Genomic DNA, 6,000 nt, shown 5'->3' with positions numbered 1-6,000 from the left:
TCGCCGGAGCGAAGCTCGGGGCGGCGGGCGGAGTTTGGCCAAGTGCGGGCGGGTGCTGCAGGGCACGGCAGGAGCTGCGGGCAGCGGCGTTGGCTTGCTGTGGGGCTGTTGAGCATGTTGGCATGCGCGGGCGCGAGCTGCAGTGGCCAGGACGACGGAGGCGACATGAACAGCGGCGAGGTGCTACGGCCAGGGTGGCAGACGGGGCTACGGCGCGCGAACGGCTAAACAGAGAGAGGGGAACGGAGCAGAAGCTCACAGCAATCTCGATGGGCTTGACGGCGAGCTCGGAGACGCGCTGTGGTTGACGGGGCGACGATGGGGATCCACGGCGGCCGGAGATGAAGACGACGGCGATGGAGGCGCTCCAGGGCCTCCTTGGGCGCGTGGCTCAACGGAGAGGACGAGGACGACGGCGCGGAGCTGTTGGACTTGTCGGAGGGGCGAGGCCGTGGCGGTGGGCGCGTCAACGGCGTGCGGCGTCGACGGTGGTGTTCGGACGTCGTGCGAGAAAGAGCGAGAGAGAGGAAGGGAGGCCACGGGAGAGAGAGGGAGTGGTGCGGGGCGGCGCGTGGCGTCGTGCGGGGCATCGAGGCGACCGGGAGGGGGGAAGGACAGGCCGGCAGGTGGCATGGCGGCACGGCGGTGCGCACGCGTCGGCCACACGCCCCTGGCCTCCTGGCGGGAGGTGGAGGACGACTAGCACTGGCCAGTCGGCTGGGCCGGCCTGCTGGGCCGCACAGTGCCAGGCCTCAGGTGAGCACAGGTAAGCGTTTTCCATCTTTGTTTTCTTTTCTATTTTCTGACATTTGTTTTATGATTTAGTAAAATACTAAACCAATTTATTTTCCTATGCCAATTTTTGTAGGAGCTAGTGGTATTATTCCAGAGCTCCTCAACAACTGGCATAAGTTTTGGACATATATTATATATATAACATATATATGTCCAATGCAAATAATTAGGCATTAATTCCAAATGGCCAAAATAAATATTTATGAGCTCCTAAAAATATTTGTTAGAATTTTACCTCTGACCAATATTTTCATAGAGCAACATGAACATTTTCTTGGACCCTTTTGGAGCAATTTTTATCTGGGTTATTACCAGAAATAATTTCTGAGGGTTTGACAAATCCCCACTTCAAATTTAAATGAAATTTAAACATGATGCACACATGACTAGCTAGTCTAGGTCATACTAGAACTAGGGATGTGACAACTCGCCCCCACTTGAAAGAATCTCGTCCCGAGATTCATGGGTCGATGGAAAGAAGGTGGGGTACTCCAGTCGAAGACAATCTTCTCGCTCCCAAGTAGTTTCTCTCTCAGAGTGATGAGACCACTGAACCTTGTAAAACTTGATGTTCTGACATCGAGTAACACGCTCTGCTTGATCAAGAATGCGAACAGGGTACTCTCGATATGTGAGGTTATCTTGGAGATCAAGCGTTTCGTGGTCCACTCCACGGATGGGATCCGAGAAGCAACGCCTGAGTTGAGAGACGTGGAAGACATCATGCACTCTGGAAAGATGTGGGGGTAGTTCCAACTGCTAGGCAACCTCTCCTCGTTTAGCGAGAATGCGAAAGGGACCAATGTAACGAGGATCCAACTTGCCCTTGATACCGAAACGATGGGTACCCTTCAAAGGAGTAACCCGAAGGTAAGCCTTGTCGCCAACCTCATAAGTCATTTCCTTATGATGGCGGTCATACTGACTCTTTTGACGAGATTGGGCTGTTTTCAAATTCTCACGAATGATGCGAACTTGCTCTTATGCCTCCTGGATCATGTCCGGTCCAAAGAATTGTCTTTCACCGGTTTTTGACCAGTTCAAAGGTGTTCGACATCTTCGTCCATACAGAATCTCAAAAGGAGCTTTCTTGAGGCTGGATTGGTAGCTATTGTTATAAGAAAACTCGGCGAAAGGAAGGCACTTCTCCCAATCCATACCGAATGAGATAACACAAGCTCTAAGCATGTCTTCGAGAATTTGGTTGACCCTTTCCACCTGACCACTTGATTGAGGGTGGAAAGTGGTACTGAAGGAAAGATGGGTGCCCATGGCAGTTTGGAAACTCTCCCAGAAATGAGAAGTGAAAAGACTACCACGGTCTGAATTGATCTCTAGTGGAACACCATGAAGTGAAACTATTCGAGAAATATATAGGTCAGTGAGCTGACTAGCAGTGATATTCTCTCGAACAGGTACGAAGTGAGCCACTTTGGAAAGACGATCAATGACTACGAAGATAGCATTATTCCCTCTATTGGTCCTGGGAAAGCCGGTGATGAAGTCCATACCAACTTTATCCCATTTCCACTCAGGAATAGCTAAAGGCTGAAGGGTGCCAGCAGGTCTTTGATGTTCTGCCTTAACGCGACGACAAACGTCACAGTTAGCAATGAAGTGAGCGATTTCTCTCCTCATCCTAGTCCACCAAAACCTCTGGCGTAGGTCCTGATACATCTTAGTACTACCGGGATGAATCGTGAGAGGAGATTCATGCGCCTCCTTAAGGATCAGTTGTCGAAGATGTTGTTTCTTGGGAACCACCAGACGGTTTCCGAAGAAAATAACACCTCGATTATCTAATGAGAAACTACCAGCAATACCCTTGGCAATGTTTCTCTTGATCCGGGTAATCCCCGTATCATGCTTCTGGCTTCTATGATATGATCCACAAGAGTAGGCTTCGCCACCAAGGTAGAAAGGAATCCGTGAGGAGCAATGTGAAGATTAAGCTTACAGAATTCCTCATGGAGAAGCGGTTGGCCCTGCTGCAACATAAGATTGTTGCAATAGGACATACGACTTAGCGCATCAGCCATGACATTGCCCTTGCCTGGGGTGTAGGTAATCCCTAAGTTGTAATCTGAGATCAACTCCAACCAACGTCTTTGCCTAAGATTCAAATCTGGTTGGGTGAAGATATACTTGAGACTCTGGTGATCGGTGTAAATCTCGCAACGTTTACCAAGAAGGTAATGTCGCCATGTCTTAAGTGCATAGACTACGGCTGCAAGCTCTAGATCATGTGTAGGATAATTATCCTCATGTGGATGCAACTGTCGGGATGCATAGGCAATCACATGACGATCCTGCATAAGAATGCAACCTAGTCCCTGTCGTGAGGCGTCGCAGTAGATAACAAAGTCTTTAGTGAAATCCGGTGGCACAAGTATGGGAGCAGAAGTCAGGCATCTTTTCAGTTCCTGAAAACCGTACTCACACTGTGGGGACCACTCAAACTTTTTATCTTTCTTGAGAAGTTCCGTGAGAGGTTTGGCCACTTTGGAGAAGTTTTCAACGAAGCGGCGACAATAACTGGCTAGACCAAGGAAACTCCTAACTTGTTTAACTGTTTCAGGTGGAGTCCAATCAAGAATGGCTTGAACTCTTTCGGGATTGACAGCAATGCCCTTACCAGAGATCACGTGGCCCAGGTAGGTCACTTCTGGCAACCAAAATTCGCACTTGGAGAACTTGGCATAAAGGCGGTGCTCTCTGAGTTTTTCTAACACAAGTCTAAGGTGTTCGGCATGCTCTTCCTCGTTCTTCGAGTAAATAAGAATATCATCGAGGTAAACCACGACGAACTTATCTAAGTACTCCATGAAGATCGAGTTCATCAAGCGGGAAAATGTAGCTGGAGCATTGGTTAGACCAAAGGACATGACGGTGTACTCGTACTGACCATAACGAGTGACAAAAGCTGTTTTAGGAATGTCCCCGTTTCTGATCTTGATTTGGTGGTAGCCTAACCTCAAATCCATATTGGAAAAGACTAAGGATCCAGCGAGCTGATCATACAGGTCGTTGATCCTGGGGAGCGGATACTTGTTCTTTATCGTGACCAAATTAACGGGACGATAATCTACAACCATCCCGTCCGTACCATCCTTCTTCTTGACGAAGAGGACGGGGCAAGCCCAGGGAGAAGAACTAGGACGGATGAAACCCTTTTGCAAGGACTCATCAAGTTGTTTCTTAAGCTCAGCTAGTTCTAAGGGTGCCATCTTGTAATTAAGGTCTCCTAGAAATTGGGGCGGTTCCTGGGATAAGATCTATGACAAACTCTACATCTCTGTCAGGCGAAACACCTGGCAGTTCCTCAGGAAAGACATCCGGAAAGTCGCGGACTACCGGGATATCCTCAAGGTCTGGAAGAGGGCTGGCATTAAGAGAATAAAGCTGACGCTTTGCAATTCCGGTGGAGACAGTGACTATCTTGCCAGAGGGGTGTGTGAGCTGAACAGACCTGGTGTAACAATCAATCTTGGCATAATGAGCTTTCATCCAGTCCATACCCAAGATGATGTTAATATCTAAAGACTTAAGGGATATCAAGGAAGCTAGGAATACAAGTCGGTCAACATGTATTTCATTGCCATAACTTATCCTAGAAGTTTGCCATTTGGATCCAGGAGTTTGAATGAGTAGCGGGGAGGGCATATCACAAAATGACATGTCGTGCAAGCGGGCATAACATTCAGAAATGAAGGAATGAGACGCTCCAGTATCGAATAGAACCGAAGATGGATGACAGTTGACAAGGAGTGTACCAAGAACAACATCTGGATCATCATGAGCGTCTTTAGCTGAGACGTGATGCACACGTCCATGTTCAGTGGGAGCTGACTTGGCACTGATCATCTTGCGTGATGGCTTACTACCATGGCCAACAGACTTCTCGGGCTGGGATGAAGCAACACTGGTCTGAGAGCAAATACGGGTAATGTGGCCTGGCTCTCCACACTTGTAACAAATCTTGGAGGTAGGACGTGGACCCGCATTGGCAGGCGGTCCACCAATAGGCCTGGGTGGAGCATATGGCTGAACTGGGTGAGGTGCCACATAAGATGGCGTCGGTGTGTAGCCGGGTGGAAGAGCAGAGTTCGGAACCCAAATCCGGCGCTTCTGAGAACTAGAACCGGAGGAAGAACCCAAGTCACGGGTGTGCTTACGAGACTCCTCGTAAGTGAGCTGAGTTGTCTCCGCATTAATGGCCTTGTTCACAAGAGCCTGGAATGTATTGCAATGGTGCAAGTGGAGATCACGACGCAACTTGGGGTTGAGACCCTTCCGGAACCTAGCCTGCTTCTTGGCGTCCGTGGACACTTCTTCTGCAGCATAGCGGGCGAGGTTCTCAAACTCTCTACTATAAGCATCAACAGCCATCTTACCCTGGGTGAAACTACAGAACTCTTCTCTCTTGCGATCGATGAGGAATTCAGGAATGTGATGCTCGCGAAAAGCCTCAGTGAAATCTCTCTAGGTAGGAATCTGACCGGCTGGAAGCATAGCCTCATAGTTCTGCCACCAAAGACTAGCAGGACCTTCCAGGTGATATGCAGCATAGGTGACCTTGTCACCTTCAGCTACGTTCGCAGAACGCAGCTTGAGAGTGATACTATGGAGCCAGTCATCTGCATCGAGGGGCTCAATGGAATGATGGAAGGTGGGTGGTTTCAGACCAATGAAATCATGGATGGTCGCTGACTCTTTGCACTGGGGTGCGGTGTTCTCCTCGATACGTGCTAACAAGCGGTTAGACTCATGCTTGTTCCTCTCCATCTCTAACATGAACTCTGCCAACGAAGGTCGGTCGGGAGGATCCTCCTCATCCCTACCACCTCCGTGGTTCAGGCAACGAGCAACAGAACTTCGGTTAACTGACGACATCCTGAGAAGCGGAACCAAGGACGAGGTCAACAACAACTACATGATGCAACATGTAGCACAAGTAAATTTAGTATCTCTCAAACTCCTAGGACAATTCCGGCAGCATAACGGCAGTAAAATGCTCAAAATGATACATTCTGCAAAAGACGGGGTAGCACCAAACTCAACATCATCACTCAAGGTTCTGAGATATTACTAAACAGGCTACACCGGAGGTACTTGAACTGGGATATGACTCTGACCAACCAATCCTAAGAGACTACGGAGTAGTAACACATGATCCTGATAGACAGAAGAGGAAGCCTAGTTCCT

Source organism: Triticum urartu, chromosome 3A (genome assembly GCF_056163025.1).
Source record: "Triticum urartu cultivar PI428250 chromosome 3A, HENAU_Tu73, whole genome shotgun sequence".
NCBI classification, from domain to species: domain Eukaryota; kingdom Viridiplantae; phylum Streptophyta; class Magnoliopsida; order Poales; family Poaceae; genus Triticum; species Triticum urartu.
This window is presented reverse-complemented; position numbering follows the sequence as displayed.